Source organism: Eptatretus burgeri, chromosome 3 (genome assembly GCF_056783735.1).
Source record: "Eptatretus burgeri isolate ZD-2024b chromosome 3, Ebu_testis_v1, whole genome shotgun sequence".
Taxonomy (NCBI): domain Eukaryota; kingdom Metazoa; phylum Chordata; class Myxini; order Myxiniformes; family Myxinidae; genus Eptatretus; species Eptatretus burgeri.
Window position 1 is genome coordinate 81,854,997 of NC_140963.1, and position 20,146 is coordinate 81,875,142.

Here is a 20,146-nt window from a genome sequence, read left to right on the forward strand (position 1 = left end):
AATGGATTTCACCATGCATTTCACGAAGGATTTCACAATGGATTTCACCATGCATTTCACCATGCATTTGACAATGGATTCACAAAGGATTTCACCATGCATTTCACCGTGCATTTCACAATGGATTTCACAATGTATTTCACCATACATTTCACAATGGATTTCACCATACATTTCACAATGGATTTCACAATGTATTTCACAATGGATTTCACCGTGCATTTCACAATGTATTTCACCATGCATTTCACAATGGATTTCACCGTGCATTTCACCATACATTTCACAATGGATTTCACAATGGATTTCACTGTGCATTTCACAATGGATTTCACCGTGAATTTCACCATGCATTTCACAATGGATTTCACCATGCATTTCATGAAGGATTTCACAATGGATTTCACCATGCATTTGACAATGGATTCACAAAGGATTTCACCATGCATTTCACCGTGCATTTCACAATGGATTTCACAATGTATTTCACCATACATTTCACAATGGATTTCACCATACATTTCACAATGGATTTCACAATGGATTTCACCATGCATTTCACAATGGATTTCACCGTGCATTTCACAATGTATTTCACCATGCATTTCACAATGGATTTCACCGTGCATTTCACCATACATTTCACAATGGATTTCACAATGGATTTCACTGTGCATTTCACAATGGATTTCACCGTGAATTTCACCATGCATTTCACAATGGATTTCACCATGCATTTCACGAAGGATTTCACAATGGATTTCACCATGCATTTGACAATGGATTCACGAAGGATTTCACCATGCATTTCACAATGTATTTCACCATACATTTCACAATGGATTTCACCATACATTTCACAATGGATTTCACCATACATTTCACAATGGATTTCACTATGGATTTCACCATGCATTTCACAATGGATTTCACCGTGCATTTCACAATGTATTTCACCATACATTTCACAATGGATCTCACAATGGATTTCACGATGGATTTCACGATGGATTTCACAATGGATTTCACCATACATTTCACAATGGATTTCACCGTGCATTTCACAATGTATTTCACCGTGCATTTCACAATGGATTTCACAATGGATTTCACCATGCATTTGAAAATGCATTTCACCATGCAGTTCACAATGGATTTCACAATGGATTTAACTGTGCATTTCACAATGTATTTCACCGTGCATTTCACAATGCATTTCACAATGTATTTCACCGTGCATTTCACAATGGATTTCACCGTGCATTTCACAATGGATTTCACCGTGCATTTCACAATGTATTTCACAATGGATTTCACCGTGCATTTCACAATGTATTTCACAATGGATTTCACCGTGCATTTCACAATGTATTTCACAATGGATTTCACCATGCATTTCACAATGTATTTCACCATGCATTTCACAATGGATTTCACCATGCATTTCACAATGTATTTCACCGGCCATTTCACAATGGATTTCAAAATGGATTTCAGCATGCATTTCACAATGGATTTCACCATGCATTTCACAATGGATTTCACCGGCCATTTCACAATGGATTTCACAATGGATCTCAAAATCGATTTAACCTCCATTTCACAATATATTTCACCGTGCATTTCACAATGGATTTCACCTTACATTTCAAAATGTATTTCACAATGGATTTTACCATGCATTTCACAATGTATTTCACAATGGATTTCACCGTGCATTTCACAATGTATTTCACAATGGATTTCACCGTGCATTTCACCATGCATTTCACAATGTATTTCACAATGGATTTCACCATGCATTTGAAAATGCATTTCACCATGCATTTCACTATGGATTTCACAATGCATTTCAAAATGGATTTCACCATGCAGTTCACAATGGATTCACAATGGATTTCACCGTGCCTTTCACAATGGATTCACAATGGATTTCACCGTGCATTTCACAATGGATTTCACCGTGCATTTCACAATGGATTTCACCGTGCATTTCACAATGTATTTCACTGTGCATTTCACAATGGATTTCACTGTGCATTTCACAATGTATTTCACTGTGCATTTCACCATGCATTTCACAATGGATTTCATCGTGCATTTCAAGATTGATGAAAGAATACATTTCATCTTGCAATTCACTCTGCAGTTCACCGTGCATTTCACAATGGATTTCACCGCGGATTTCACCGTGCATTTCACATTGTATTTCACCGTGCATTTAAGAATGGATTTCACAATCTACTTTCCAGCGGATTTAACCGTCCATTTCAAAATGGATTACACTACGGATTTCAGTTGGATTTCACAATGAATTTCACCACGTATTTCCCAATGAATTTTCCAATGTATTTCACAATATATTTCACACTGGATTTGGTGATGGCCATCAGCTCGTATTTCACAATGAATTTCACCGTGCGAATGCCACCGTGGATTCCTTCTCACTACATCGTGCAAGAAGCAACATCATGTGCCAACCTAAACGGTGTCTTGTTACAACGCTCAAGGCAAGAAAAACAACAGCATTATCGCAACGGCTCCTTAAAACAGCGCACGCGCAAATCGGAGCGTGATCATGTTTTGCGTGGATGTTTCGGCTGAGCATGCGACTCACAATGAAATACGTGCCTCCATTAACCCGCCAAATGCGGCAATTCGCACGGCCATCCGTTTTGCAAATCAGACCCAAATTGTGCGCCTCGTTCAAGAGGCACTTTGTGGAGGCACGGCGAGCACCTGCACATGCTAATTTACATGCTCCGTGCCTCGACCTGCTGCAAACATCTTGTGCGCCACTCCGAGCTGGACGCAACTCGGGGAGAGGGGTTGGGGTCTTCAGGAAGTTTGTGGATGGTGGAGGGTATCACGATGGGTTTCTGTAATGGAAGCGTGATACGTTCAGGACGTGTAGAAGTCTTTCCTCTATATAAAACGGCAGAGAAAGTCGCCATGGTGAGTCGATGAGAGTATACAAAATAATTTATGTTCTTTTAAATGGTAAGTGTAGGAAGTAGACTACAACACTGGTCTAAGCCATGACTGGTGGAAAGATTAACGTGTGGAGGACTTTTCTTGAAGCTTGGAGCAGTTTGCAATATCTTTTCAAAAGTTGCTGCATTCCTAAACCCAAGTGGGATAGACTCTATACAGGGGGGAACGTGAGTGGTGTTTCGTGTCTCACAAAATAACCACAAGGAGAGGTACTCCTGGTACAGCATCTGGGTGCAAAGACCTCTCTTCGCTGTCTGCCATGCAAACTGAATATCCACGCAGGTGGCATTCTGATCAAATGGCAGACAGCTTGTGCCAGGATAAATGTGTATTGCTGTGATTTCATGAGACACTCAAAATGTACATTGAATTTGAAACTGATCGATTAATTAATGAATAGACGTTGCAATAAATAGTGGGAGAAAAGCTTTCCCACCTCCCTCTGTTTTGATTTTTCATCCTTTCTCCAGAAAGATTTTCCCAAGATTTTAACCTGATCTAATACATAAAGCTCTTTCAAACCACTGACTCATTCACTCACTCACTCACTCACTGATATAAATGTTTCGTACCTTGTAGGTAGGGTACAAAACTTAAATTTTGTATCCTGATGCAACTTGAAGCAAACATCCCAGGAAAATCACAAAAACAGTTGGAAATTTTCCATAAACGAAAATATCCACCAACAAAAGTCTGCCATTGCAGCCTCAGTCTGCTCACTGCAGGTCACGTGCCCCAATACAATAGAGGTTTTACTTTGACTGGACAATGGTAACAAGCACCTCTTCACCTGATCTTATTTAATAACTTTTACCATATTTTCATAGAAAATGACTGCAGCTGTAAACGTTTCAATAAACAGTCCATTCTAAACACGAATTGATGAATTACTTGAGTTATTCAGCTTTTTGCAGAATGCAACCACAATGCGCTTTAAAAACAGCCAAAGGAGAGAGGACGTCATACATGAAAAAGGAAACGATTACAAGTGATTCCTATGTCTATGTCTCTGTGTCTGATCTATGATCTGTATTGATGTTTAATTATTGTTAATTACTAAATAATCGAAGTAAGGAAAACACATATATTGCACACGATATGCCATTTTTTTTGGTCATTGTTTGATTCAGTTAATTAGGAATATGCAACATTTTTAGTTTGTCTTTTGTCTTGTATATCACTGTAATCTAGTGCTCTTAAATATAAAGCTATTTCACAAACCACTTCATCAAATACTGTATATATATATAAAGCTTATACTTATTATGTCTGCAGGTATGATGCACCGGAGTAGTTGCTTGCAGTATGCAAGCATGCCCCACTCGTAGCTTATATAGCATGTCAAAACCTAGACCAGCGAGTCTGGCATTTCACTCAAATAGATTGGCAGGGACTGCAAGCAGCCATCTCTCTTCAGGACTGGTCTTCCAGATATACTGTGTCCTTGATGTTAACTCAGCCTTGGAATTTTTCCACAGAAACATACCTATCTATATATATATATATATATATATATATATATAAATATATATATATATATATATATCTCTCTCTTTCTCTCTCTCTCTCTCTCTTTTTCTCTCTCTCTCTCTCTTTCTCTCTCTTTCTCTCTCTTTCTCTCTCTTTCTCTCTCTTTCTCTCTCTCTCTCTCTTTCTCTCTCTTTCTCTCTTTCTCTCTTTCTCTCTCTCTCTCTCCCCTTCAGTTATCATACCCTCCTTCCCACCCATGACACACTGAATCCTGTGACGAGGCAGTTGCTCTGAAACAACTTGCTTTCTCTTCCTGGAAGGCAAATTTGACCGAAGGCTATCTCAAGATTGAACTTTCAAACTCTCTTCAAATCCCTTCCCTCTCTTCAAATGACACCACAGCCGACTCTGCTCATGAGAAGGCCGAATATCTCAATTATGTGTTTGCTTCCAAATCTTGTGTCCCCAATCCTTCACTCTCGGTAAGGTACCCATTCTTCCCCGTCATATCCAACTGTCCCCGGACTCAGTTTTTTTGCATCTAAGAAGGTGGAGAAGGTTCTTTCAACTCTCGACTCCGACTCTGTTACTGGACCAGACGGCATTAGTTTGCGTGTCCTAAAAACCTGCTCTGCTGGTCTTACACAACCTCTTTCTGCCAACCTCTGCCTTACACAACATCCTGTCATTTGCACAAGGTCATCTTACATCTGCTTGGAAATCAGCCAACATCATTGCATTACGTAAAAAGGTGCAAAAACTGATCCCCTTAACTACAGACCGATCGGCTAACTTCCAATCATCAGCAAGGTCATGGAATCAATCATCGCAGTTGATATGAAATCCTTCCTTTTCTCCAAAAACCTCATCTCAGATCACCAATTTGGTTTCAGACCAGGTCAGTCCACCTTAAACATGCTGCTTATACTCACCCAACAATGGTGGAGGTCCTCAATTCCATACCAGACATGAGTTCATTGCTGTCTTTCCAGACATATCTTGTGTTTTTGATACAGTCTGGCATCCTGCTTTACTCTCCAAACTGTCTGCCTATGGCATTCAAGGGCAACTACACACATTGTTTACTGACTTCCTCTGCACTCGTAGCCAACGTGTGGCACTCAACAGACCCTTTCATATATATATATATATATATATATATATATATATATATATATATATATATATATATATATATATATATATATATATATATATATATATATATATATATATATATATATATATATATATATATATATATATATATATATATATATATATATATATATATATATATCTAGGCTGGAGTGCCCCAAGCAGCACCAGATTTGTGGTGGTGGAGGATCCAGGGCACAGATGGGTGGTGGTGGCCCTTTCTGCCACCAACTATGAAGTAAAGCAGTGGTTTTCAACCTTTTTCACTCATGGCACCATAAACCATGATACAGTATTTTATTCGTGGCACCCCTATTCAATTTTCTATTTGAAAAGTTGCCTTAAGAATATTACAGGCTCCACGAGTTAAATTATTGGATAAAACACTTAATTTCAGGTTTGTTTTTGGGGGATTTTATTACCACCAATCGATTCCAGACACAACTGCAGATTGGCAAAGCGTGCAATCAGCCTGTCAAAAAGATATTGCATTACTGTTACAACTTCCAAGCTACATTTGATTTAATTTGAGTCATGGAACTATGGGTAACAAAACCAGAAGCATTGCTTTATATGTTCCTGGTATCGGATTACACCAACACAGAAAGTAAAAATCGCTGAAACAAGTGAATGCGGACTATATGAGCGAAACAATTTCCGACTAGACTTGTCAAATGCTCAATGAATGCCCAATTTTTGGAGCAAATTTACTACACTGGTTAATATAGGGTTAATAAACGATAATTCACAACAAAATCAATAATCCTGGATGAGCCCTTGGGTGGTGGAGGCCCTGGGGCACGTGCTGGGTGGTGGAGGGCCTGGGGCAAGTGCCCCGGTTGCCCTTGTATAAATCTGGCCCTGGCCCCAAGGCAGTGTTTTTTGGTATAAATCTGGCCCTGGCCTCAAGAAAGGGCCCCTGGCCACAGTCTTATTCCTGATCTTCATCAATGATCTCTCTGACTCTCTGTAAAATCCACTTGATGTATTTTCTGATGACTCCACCCTCTGCCGTAACATCCCTCATCCTTCAGACAGGCAGGCTGCAGCCTCTTCCCTCTCTTCAAAGCATAGAAAAAAATCACAAGCTGGTCAAACACTTGGAATATGTCTTTTAACCCTGACAAATCTCACACTCTCAATATCTCTCTCCAAAAGGACCATCTGGTAACTGCTTCCCACAGCATGAACTTTATTAACAATCCCCTTGAGAAAGTTTCGTCAGTCAAACTCCTGGGTCTCATTATAATGAGATAATTATCCTGATAATTATCAGCCATGATCTTTCTTGGGAAACCACATTTCAAAGTTGGCCACCAAAGCCAGGTGCTGACTGGGCATCCTCCATGGTAGAAAGTCCTTCCTTGGTTCTCCTAAACTCATAGCCACCGACAAGGTCTCATCCGCAGCTTGATGTAATAATGCTCTCCCCATTTAGATTGGCTCCTCTGCCTCACATCTTGCTCAGCTTGATGCTGTGGAAACCGAGGACTTCAAGATTATTGGAATCTCCTGCACTGAAGCTGAGTTTATGGGCTCATCACTTTGCCATCGCAGACAGGTCGGTGGTCTCTCTGTCTTCTACCACCTCCTTACTGGTCTTCAACCTTCTGCTCTTTCCATACTTTGCCCCCCCCCCCCCCCCAGGTTCTGCAGCCATCAATCCTCTCTGGTACAACTTCCAAAGTACAGGATCATTGCTCACCTCCACTAATTTGTTGCTTTTTCTACCACCTGTGGAATGAACTTCCACATCCCCTTCAATCTCATATTTCCCTCCAGGTCTTCATGACAGCTGTTCACAACAATCTCAGATTGGCCCCAATCCAAAACCATGATGTGTTTTTACCCTGTTTAACCCCACCCAGCCAAACCCTGCAAATTTTCCAGTTTTTCCTCTTTGGAGTTTCCTTCTCCATTCACGCATGTTTTGCATCCTGTTTTTGTCTGTTCTGTCCTCATACGTTCAGTGCGCTCTTCCACGAGCCTTGACTATGTAAAAAGGAAAATTATATTACACTTATACTGAACCATATACGAAATAAATAACCACTCTAATAAACATTATTAACCTGTAGGAGTCATTTCCACAACATCATGTATTGATCCACTAAAGCAACTTCTTCAAGGACTCAATTTATTCCCACATTATTGTGGGGACTGTCAGAGAATGATTATCCCAAGTCTTTCACAAAATAGCAGACCAGGCCTGATGTTCGACTGAAGATTATTTTGGCAGGAATCTGTAATGTGTTCAGGGTTCCGGTGACAACTCACCGGCACTCTTCAGAAAAGACACCATCCATCCATTGGGACCTTACTTTGTGTGGAGCGTTGGTGCTGCCTAAAGGCACTGTCACACCTTGACGACTTAGCCAGCAATGGCAACGTATTAAAATGTATGTAAAACATTGGCGTACACTGAAATTTTAATGTTTTTTTTTTTTAAAGTTTTGGTCGTATTCATAACGTGTTGGTCGTATGCATAACATATTAGTAACGGGCACAGAACGTTTCGTTGTCTTATTGATAACTTATACCAACGAATGCTTCGCCTGTTGTTGGCGTTTACAACCTATGCTAACGATAGTTTAAACTTAAGGCCCAGTCACACCTTGACGTCTTAGCCAGCTTATGCCGATTTTTGGAAAATTTGTCTAAATCGCTGATACACGTCGAATACGTTATGGGTAAGTTTTGATAACATTGAGAGCACGCTGAAAAACACTGCCATACGTCGTTGTACGCTGGCTTAAAACGTTGTACTTTTCGGTTGTCCTCAAATTTTCCATGCTTGAAATTTTAAGACTTATGCCAGCGTATGACTCACTCGTTCCGCATAACGCTGGCCATAAGTTGTAGGCACGCCACGAGATCGTTGACACACGTCGACACACGTTACTTGTAAGTTACTCATAAGTCGAAAAACGTCGAGGTAATGTTTAGCGTACCGAAACTTATTTCTAACCTATGAGTAACGTGTTGTACTCACGTTACGCGATCGGTGACACACATCGACACACGTTACTTGTAAGGTGCTCATAAGTCGAAACACATCAAGGTAATGGTTTGCGTCAGTGTTCCAGACTTCCTGGTTTTATTTTTTTTTCTTCTTTCCTTCGGTTTGATGGTGATTTTGACACTTCGATTTCTAGTGCGGTGATAATATAATAAAATTAATAGGCTGCCGCTCAATGATTTAAATCATAACCGCACTGTACACTGAACACCGTCATACCGAAGAAAAAAAAAACCGGGAGTCTGGAACACTGACGCTAACCATTACCTTGACGTGTTTAGACTTATGAGTACCTTACAAGTAACGTGTGTCGATGTGTGTCAACGATCGCGTATCATGTGTACAACTTATTCCCATCGCATGCGGAGCGTGTGCCATACGGCAAGTACGTCGTAAAATTTTCAACATGTTTAAAATTACAAGGCGTAATCCATTTAATACGATGTATGATAGCGTACTTTAGCGTTCTATTCACACATACCAAACTTACCCATACCGTATTCGACGTGCGCCAGCGTTTTAGACGCATTTTTCAGAGGTCGGCATACGCTGGCAAGATCGCCAAGGTGTGACTGCGATGTTGACACTTCCATTTCTGCGGCGGTTATGATTTGAATCGTTGTGCGGCAGCCTTTCCATAACCTACGCCACGTCATCGTCGGCGATGCGTGCAGCGCTATGCATAAGTTAGACTATCGTTGGGCATAGGTTGTGAACGCCGACAACGGGTTCAGCATTCGTTGGTATAAGTTATCTAGAACACAACGAAACGTTCTGTGTCCGTTACTAACACGTTATGCATAAGACCAAGTCGTTCTGAATACGTCCGAATCTTTAAAAAAAACATCAAAAGTTCAACGTCAGCCAGCATTTTACATACATTTTAATACGTTGCCATTGCTGGCTAAAACGTCAAGGTGTGACTGGACCTTTAGGCATAGCGCGCTGCACGCATCGCCGACGAACTCGTGGCGTAGCCTATTAAAAACCTGCCGCTCGCCGATTTAAATCATAACCGCCTGAGAATTGGAAGTGTCAACATCGCCGTCACACCTTGACGATTTAGCCAGCGTATGCCGACCTATGAAAAATGTGTCTAAAACGCTGGCACACGTCGAATACGTTATGGGTAAGTTGTGTATACGTTAAGAGCACGCTGAAAAACGATGAAGTACGCTGTCATATTTCGTAGTACGTTTAGTACGTCGTGAAATTTCAAGCATGCTGAAAATTTTACGACGTACTCGCCGTATGGCTCACACGTTCCGCGACGCTCGGAATAAGTTGTAGGCACGATATGCGAACGTTGACACACGTTACTTGTAAGTTACTCATAAGTCGAAACACGTCGAGGTAATGTTTTGCATACCTGAAATTTATTTTCTCCATCAAGGCACATTTCCTTTTTTTCTCCTTGGCTCCTTGAAGGCACGTGACGAAATATCTGAAGTTGTTGTTGTTGTTTTTTTGTTTTTTTATTTTAGTCTATCACGAATTTTAAAATATATTCGGACATTTGCTTTTAAGTTTCGACATCGATGTGACAATATCCTCAAACAGAAAATACTCACAGAGGAGGAACTAAGAATAAGACATGAGCAAACTGAAGAGGCAATCGGACGTGACGTAACGGCACGTGACGAAATATCGGAAGTTATTGTTGTTGTTTTTTTATTTTAAACGCTGCCAATATGCTATTATACGGTAGCTGTAAATTAGAAACATGTTCAGTAAGTTCTGTGGTCGTCCGGAAGACGTCAATCAAATACGTCTACATACGTCAATATGCGTTGGAGTTACGTTACTCATAGGTTCAAAGCACGTTACTCATAGGTTAGAAATAGGTTTTGGGTACGTTAAGCATTACCTCGACGTGTTTCGACTTCTGAGTAACCTACAAGTAACGTGCCTCGATGTGTGTCAACGATCGCATAACGTGCCCCGACATGTGTCAATGATCGTGTAACGTGCCTACAACACGTTACTCATAGGTTATAAATAAGTTTCGGGTATGCTAAACATTACCTCGACGTGTTTCGATTTATGAATAAATTGCAAGTAACTTGTCGACGTGTGTCAACGATCGGATAACGTGCCTACAACTTATGGCCAGCGTAGCTGAACGTGTGAGTCATACGCTGCCATACGTCGTAACATTTCAAGCATGCGAAAATTTGAGGACAACCGCAAAGTACAGCCATGAAAGCCAGAGTACTACGACGTATGGCAGTGTTTTTCAGCGTGCTCTTAACGTATACAAAACTTACCCATAACGTATTCGACGTGTGCCAGCGTTTTATACAAATTTTTCATAAGTCGGCATACGCTGGTTAAATCGTCAAGGTGTGACAGCGCCTTAAGCAGTCTCCTTGGCTATTGGGCACAATCCTGGATGGGTCGCCACTCCGACACAGGATACCAGCATGCTGGCACTCATTTTGCCGACCTCGGAAGGATGACAGGCAGAGTTAACCCAACCTGGTATTAATTAAACAGCAAAGGGGGATTTGAACTCAGGATCTTAGGATCCCAAGCCCACCGCCCTAACCATTAAGCCAACACCAGGCATAAAGACACTCAGATTAACCTCCCATTAAAGAGACCTTTGTAATGCAATGCCCTGCCTGGGAAGCACCAATTCAACAATTTTCCAACATTTTTTGTAACCAGGGACCTGTTAGAGTGAAGTTGTCCTGTTCTTATATATGCCATGAGGGGCTGAAAAGTTGACATGTGGATTTGATATGAAGGTGTAATTCATACGTGTCCTCTCTGTAAATTAGCCAGACAAGTCACCCAGGCAAGGAAGAAGAAGGGTGCATTTGGATGTGTCTTGGTTCATATTTGGGCCAATAAATCCTCCCCGTGCTTTGAGTACAAGGCATTTGGTGGAGTACCGGCTATTTCAAGGACCCCCGAGGGTGTGCTGCCATTGACGCACTAAAAGGTGTTGTGTCATTGGTCTGGGCGGCGCCGGTGGCAATACCTAGTGACTATGGTAGAGTCCTCACATCTAATTCCTGCATTACCTTCCCACCAAATTATATCTCCCCAGATGGGGAACTGTGCTCTCGATGCCCTGTTCCTATAAATCAAGAATGGCCAAGCTGAACAATAAGTGAAACATTGGCAGGTCTTTGACTGCAGCGAAACAGTGGGGAAAAACTCCCATCTACTATTTACACACGTGTCTAACCAATGGAGAAAGAGGCAATCGGGCAGGTTGGAGACGAATGGTAATGTGAACAAACAAGCACGTACATATGTATAAGCAATGCAGTGTCACAGAAGAAAGTCTGAAACACGCAACTTATTATAAAACTACAGACATAGGCGCCTCAGTCATTGGGACATTAGACAAATAAGGGTAACAGACAGAGAGATAAAAAAAAATGCGGGGCTCATTGGAGACCCCTCACTCACCTGATGTAAGCCTGGGGGCTTACGTTGGTCCCAACATGAAAATGGGAGGGGGAGAGAAAGAAGACAGACAGGATGATGGTGTGATGCAGATGTGGGGAGACAAGCGGAGAATGCTTCATAATACGATCGAGGAAATTGTGAATGCAAGTCAGTAACCCAGCTCTGAACGAGTGAGAGTACAACCGTTGATTGCTCTTGCACATTCCAAGTGAATGATTATATATAATAAAAGAAAGAGAAAGAAATAAGGAAAGAAAGAGAAAGCTCATCAGCACTCACTCTGCAGCTGGATCGATCACTCCCAACACATCCGAGGTTTGCATTCACTGCCTCATTCCTCCATGACTCCCTCTGGCTCTCATTGTTCCCTGGACGCACACGGCACCGATTCTTGGGATGCCCATACTTATAAAGCCCTCGGCCAAGGTGTGGCCTAGGACTTAGTGCTGCTTGTTCGTCATGGGTACTGCCTTCTCATTGGAGCGCTGCTCTTGTCAGGTTGTACTTATAAAGCCCTCGGCCAAGGTGTGGCCTAGGACTTAGTGCTGCTTGTTCGTCATGGGTACTGCCTTCTCATTGGAGCGCTGCTCTTGTCAGGTTGCACTCATTGGGTCATCAGTGCAGGCAAAGCAAAGGACTTAATGTCACACCTAAATGCTTTGATGCAGGCACTGCACAGGACCGGCTCCACCCACTGTCATGTCTGATCACTGAATATTTCTATCACTGATCACTGATCACTGAATTCCTGTTTCTACCAATACACATTACAAAATATTGCTAATTTGAGGTTAGACATCTATGAACCCAAGGGAGATGGGTACCCTGTAAGTACAGTATATATATATATATATATATATATATATATATATATATATATATATATATATATATATATATATATATATATATACACACATCACAGAAATCAAGAAAATGATCAAATACCAAGATCTCAAAATTGAAGTCAAGCGATCTTGGAAGCTGACGAGTGCCAAAATAGTACAAGTGATAATGGGAGCAATGGGAATAATAAAGAATAACCTCACAAAGATGTTAAAAGCCATCGCTGGGAACATTACTACAAATGAGCTGCAGTTGGAAGATGTCCAGGGCTCAAGTGACAATGCTGAAAGAAGGCCTCGGAACAAAACTTTGAGAATAAGAAAACTTCACAGCTTAGTCCATGAATTGTGATCCCTTCCCAAAATAGGAGTGGATACTTTGACACCTGAGAGAGCTCCATTCCACCTTCTGAAACCCGTGTATGGAGGTAACAACCAACTACATAAACGCACATGCGCGCGCGCACACACATACACACACACACACACACACACACACACACACACACACACACACACACACACACACACACACACACACACACACACACACACACACACACACACACACGATTTATGGGCATGTGCCCCAGCAACCAACTGGAGCACCACCTGCCATGCTTGGGGTGTGCTTGCCATGAAGCCATAACAAGGAAATTTGATGTCGGAGGCCATTTTGCCCATCATACCTGCATGACACACACAGCAGATTAAACAAGTAAAAGAGTCATAAAATGTCATAGCCACCATTGTTTCAGTAATTTTACTGTATGGAGTTAAAGGGCGAGTCCATATTTATGTACAACTAAAATGGTTGCCATTCCACCAGTCGGCCATCTTTGATCAGATCACAAAATAAAGTGAGGGTTGTGTGTACGCCATCATTTACTGTGCTTGTGCCAAGTTTGAATAAAATGGGAGCATGCATTTCTGAGAAATGGTTGGGGACACATTTTTGCAATAAAATGGCTGCCAGTCAGCCATATTGGATCTGATGTCAAAACAAAACGACAAGCACATGTAAGCAAGCCATCATTCTTTATCTGTGTGCAAAGTTTGAAGAACATCGGTAAATGCATGGCCAATAAATGGTTGAGGACATGTTCAACATCGGGTTTTTTTTTACAACTAAAATGGCCACCAGTCTACCAGTTGGCCATCTTTGATCAGATCATAAAATAAAGTGAGGTGCATATGTATGCCATAATTTACTGTGCTTGTGCCAAGTTTGAACAAAATCGGACCATGCATGTTGGAGAAATGGTTGGGGACACGTTTAAGTTACAAAATGGCTGCCAGTGGGCCATCTTGAATACGATTTCGAAAAAAAAAGGCATTCATATGGACAGCGTTATTCATTATCTGTGTGCCAAGTTTGAACAACATCGGTAAATGCATCTCCGAGAAATGGTTGAGGACATGTTCAACTCGGATTTTTTAGAACTAAAATGGCCGTCAGTCAGCCACCTTGGATCTGATGTCGAAAAAAAAAATGACGTGCATATGTAAGCCATTATTCATTATCTGTGTGCCAAGTTTGAACAAGTTCAGTAAATTCATGTTCGGGAAATGGTGGAGGACATATTCGACAGCGGTTGTTTTTTTTTTTTTTGCAACTAAAATGGCTCCCAGTCGGCCATCTTGGATGTGATGTCAAAAAAGAAATGACGTGCTTTGTATACCATCATGTGTTGTCTTTGTACCATGCGTGAATAAAATCGGTCTATACATGTCCGAGATCATTGTCTCTGGTGCAATCATTGTCTTTTCTGCAAAATAACTTGTCTGCACATGTTTTTTCTATACCCTTCATTATCGAAAACATCTCAATCATACTTTCATAATCACCTCCTTTCGAATGTATAAAGTCCTGTTTCATTCAGCCTGCACACACCAATCCCTTTGCCCCCGAAATGATTCCCACTACTTCCGAAATGCAAAACCTTGCTCCCAGCACCAATCTTCCAGCCATAAGTTGACACCTATCATTTTGCTCATAACTTCTATTCGAATTCCTAATCTTGGGAGAATACCACAAAACATTACCCCACAACACTTTTCTTTCAGTCGCTTAACCAATATCCTGAATCCATCTTTAAAATACTCAGAGTAAACTTTCCCAACATCCTTTGGTGTTCGTAGTGCCACAACCAACATCTTCCTGCCATGACCTGATACAATGTCGTTTAACCTTCCTTCAATGTTCTGAACTCCTGTTCCTTCAAAACTGCACACAACACCATGTTTACGATCCTTCCTGCAGAATGAAGAATGTGCATACCGTTTTTAATAGTTTCATCGCCATCAATAAAAACTGTCTCCTTGATCTCATTCCTACCAATCTCTATTGCTGTAACCTCACCTATGCCTGCACTCGCTACCCTCCTCACCCCTGCCTGCACTCGCTACCCAAAAGTTGGAGAGGGGGAACGGAAGACACCATCTCTTGCAGTTTTGTTTTGATCAACCCTCCTATTCCATCCCCACCCCTATTTACAGACTTGGTATACAAATCCACTTTGTTGATAGCGAGTTCGTCACATTACACCTGACTTGGATAATGAACCTGGGCAATATCCCTATTTATTAAAAGCCAAGATATACAGCTGCCGTATAGTCATGCAAGAAGGCAAAGAATAAAACAAAATGGGGTTACAACTGCGATGCACACTTTGAAATGTGAATGGATTGATGTCTGGGAAGATGTAAGAGACATTTTTGATGGTGACAGTGGTCAAAGCTTAGTCTTGGGCACAGACATTGAGAGTCGAACAATCTCTACCAATCTCCACCAGCTTCCCACCCCCACCCCACCATACCGCACTTATCACCACCATGAAATCCCAGCTCTGTCCGAGAACACAACCTCTAATAAAAAAATAAAACAACAAATGGCAACGGAACATTGCTAAACAAAACTGCAAGAGATGGCAATGGCAGCTCGAACACAGCAATGTTCGCATGATTGGTCACCGTTCCATTGTGGCTTTAAGGACAATGACACATTTTGGAGTGCAGTATAAGGCCATCGGCAATGCAAGCACAAAGTAGGGAAAGATGAATGAGCGCGTTTTTTCTCCCCTGCTTTCCGCGTGTCCAGCCAGACGCATTCTGCGCTAGATTAAGCGCCTGCCACAAAGCCGTTGTTTCGCCACGCACCCTAAGGGTTATCAATAGGTGCTTGGACAGGTGAAATGATGATCCAACGACCTAGAGCGACCCAAATGCAGAACGCACTCACGTGCCGAGATCTGGCCAAGGTGGTTGTCCGAGTTTTGGGCGGCGTGTTGGTGGATATCACGAGCTGGAGGAGAGTGGTCGTAATGATATCACTCAGTTCCATTTCCATTCAAAGTAAGTTCCACTTTTCCCCAATTATTCTCCAAAAGGCAATTTATTAATTTACCGAGACAAAATTCATTCAGCTGCAAATACAGCTCCATTTTCCTTTTGACAGAGACAAGCAAAAAAAATTGCTCTACCAGGTGGGTTTACTCTGCAAGAAGTCCCAACGAGACAGCCGGCTTATCGCATTGCTCCTTTTTTCCTTCAGGATTATTGTAATATGATAATATAAAACAATATTAATTGTCGATTTTAAGAAACAAGGGATTTGAACCTCAGACTGGCTGCACTGGCCCATACCTGTCATGATGTCTCTGTCTCTCTTATGATGTGTCTCTGTCTATGTCATGATATCTCTGTCTCTATTATGATGTGTCTCTGTCTATGTCATGATCTCTCTCTCTCTCTCTCTCTCTCTCTCTCTCTCTCTCTCTCTCTCTCTCTCTCTCTCTCTCTCTCTCTCTCTCTCTCTCTCTCTCTCTCTCTCTCTCTCTCTCTCTCTGATATACCATACTCATGGAGCGTCGGTGCCACCGAAGCAGCTTCTTGAGTAAGTGTGATGTCCTGGGTGGTTGGTTTGCCATTTAATTCCCAGCAGTAATTAGGGGGCAGGATTTTGGAAATTGGCCAGGGTGCCGGCAATAGCTCCCCCACTCTATGCGAAGGACAACGTGGGGTCTTTAACATCCACCAACTAGCGCCTGCAAACGGTACAGCCGTTTAACATCCATCCAATGGACGGCACATACATTGACGAATCACCCTGCCTGTGCAACACCAGAATGACAGTTTGTAACTGGGTCGGGATTCGAACCCAGGCTGGACAGCTTAGAGGCGAGTGCACGTCTCCCAAAAAGATTGATGTTTAAGAAGTGACAAAACCTTCTTTGGTGGTTCATGTTGTTTGAAGGGGAAGCCAAAGAAGCCATTTGCCTTGCGATCGAAATCAAGTTAAACCTCAATTCCAGAGCAGAGAAACGTATTAAACTCTAACCCTGTAACCTCACTTTTCGATACTATTCCACAACTGTGGTTTGCAGATTGGACGTGCGGCAGATACAATGCTACGAAACAAAGCACTCTGAATTTGGCTTTTCCCTCACGATGAGGTTTAAATCCCATCTGCTGCATCTGGTAAATGTACAAACTCCTCCTCTACCTCTCCACCAGGTAGTAGGCAGATGCAATGCTGCCAAAGCAGTCTCAGGGCAAAGATTACACTACGTGGTCAGTCTTTGCTTTCCCAGTCGTAGTCTGAGATGCTGGCAGATGGGACACCCCAACTAACATCCATCCGAAGGACGGTGCACTTTGTGATGCAACAGCACCCCTGCGAAGTCACATCAATCCAACCACCGGAAGTTGGGTCGACAATCGAACAGAGACCGGACAACTCAGAATCTGTGCCGCTACCTTTAGCATCATCATCTCAGATCCTTCGACCATTGCAGCTTTTTTTATTCATGTAAATAAGAACTTTTCATGGTAATTAAAAATACAAGTCAATTTGGGAATCCCAAGAGTTTGCAGATTTTGTGCCACGCAGGTTAAAATCACTTTAAAGTTGCATTTTCCTGGAGAGCCCTCGAGCTGGCACAGCTTTGACAGGCGCCCACACCAAGGACCTGGCGTGCGGTGCTGCCTGGCTTCGGCAAACCATCATTTTCATAACAATTCTCATCGAACTGCCATTTCATTCCAGAGGGTGCACAGGAGCCGCCAGGAAAGGAGAGCACCGGCGGAGCCGCACAGCGCGGACGTACGTTGCAGGACCCACACAGCCGCTCCAAATAAATCCCCGACATTCCCAACCGAGTCCCTCCGTCTGCACGTGATATGTGTACATTCGTGGTGAACAGAACGCGCAGGCGTACGCTCTCACGTACACAGTGGCCTGAAACGGCGCACGCCGTAACGCAATTTACTTTCCGCCGTCATCGATTTGCTGGTTGTAAATAACACCGGTCGGCCGTAATAAATGCGAGTTTAGCGCGGTTAAGTGCAGTTATAACATTGCTGTCCTGAACGTTACTGCTTCCTACCCCCATATATAGTGCGAACAAATAAATTCTCCAGACACCGACACCCCCGGCCCGCCATGAGATTCTTCAAGGTTAATGGGCATGCAGGTGCAGTGCAGATTCTCATCGTCGATGTCCTTCTACTCGAACAACAACAAACAACAACAACAAACTCATTGGGATGGAGGAGGAGGGGTTGCAGAGGTGCAGAGAAGAGGTAATGCACAAAGGAGAGAGAGAGAGAGAGAGAGAGAGAGAGAGAGAGAGAGAGAGAGAGAGAGAGAGAGAGAGAGAGAGAGAGAGAGAGAGAGAGAGAGAGAGAGAGAGAGAGAGAGACAGAGAGACAGACAGAGAGAGAGAGACAGAGAGAGACAGAGATAGAGAGAGATCAGAGAGGACGAGAAAAGAGATTTGGTGAGATTTTCATGTTAGGAAAGTGTCGCATTTTTCAGCTTCCATCGCTAGAGAATAAAACCCATCATTGGGCTGTGTTGAAAAAAAAAGAATCAAATTTCTGCCTTGGAAACGAAAGGCAACGCTGAACTTATTTTGCTTAGCTAATGGAAATCAGATATATAAATATGCATTAGCACAAGCACTTTCCTTCTCCCTCTTTCGCCCATGGTTGCTGCGTTATTTGCCAATTCTCTTAGCATGGAGTGCATTTCTCAAGCCAAAGGCAAGTGATCCGTGTCCGAACACACACACACACACACACACACACACACACACACACACACACACACACACACACACACACACACACACACACACACACACACACACACACACACACACACACACACACACACACACACACACACACATACATACATAAATAGATATAATATTTTCAAGTGTTTGTGCATTCTTTCACCGCTGAATTGTAGCACCGAGAGCCCCCCTATTTTGGGTGTTGGTACTTCATAATCTGAGCATAGTTTATAAGCTTCCTCCCCTCCCCAATCACATGGAAATTCGATGTCTGTATGTTTGTGTAGGTCTGAAAATCATCGAACAACAACAAAAATGGCTCGAACAACCTCCACCAAATTTTGCATACCTGCTGGACGTACACAGATTCAGATCTCCCCCCACTCCCACAAGGCAATTCTCCACATGTTTGTGTGTGTACATCCAAAACTCAGAGGAAAAAAAACAAACGCTGGGACAATCTCCACTAAATTTTGCATACATTCTGGGGGTACCCAGGGTCAGGTCATGGCCGCAACCTCCCCCTCCTCACTGTTAGGTAATTTTCTGTATGTATGTTGTAAATCTCAAAATCAAGAAAATGACCTAAAACAAGGAAATGAGGCCATTTGGTCCATCATCGCCATGGTGCACTCTCAGGTTAATTTTTGCTGCAGCTTTAAACATCAATATTCCTGATGGTTTACGAAAGTCTAAATAAAATAACCCGATGATCTTGATCGGGTGATCCAGCTTGGGTGGGGGTACCCAGCGCTGCCCAGGATAAATAAAATAAAAACTACGTCTGGGTTCGAGCACATGTTGTGCATTGAAAACCTTAAAATCTTATCAATATTTTCAAGTGTTTACCTGTTTGTTACTTACACGCACGTATGCAAGCACACACATTGCCTTTTATTAGTGTCAATTCTTTTTTTTTTAAGCCATCAAATAAATTTTGACCCCTTTGCCTTTCTACCACTCAAGCATCCCTAACCACAATCCATTTCATCATGTATATAAAGCTCTTACACAAACCTCCCATCTATAAAGCTTATATTAACGACATGGAGTGGACAAAAAAAAATGGGAACACCTGGGTAAATGAGGAACACCACGTATATTGAAAACAACAGCTTCCACACAGGTGTGCCCCATGTGTTAATTAAGCAAATAAT

At 42.2% G+C, this 20,146-nt stretch overlaps 1 pseudogene; it reads left to right on the forward strand.

The window, feature by feature from the left end:
* Positions 1–20,146, forward strand: part of LOC147030306 (uncharacterized) — a 35,642-nt pseudogene that overhangs the window by 7,018 nt on the left and 8,478 nt on the right.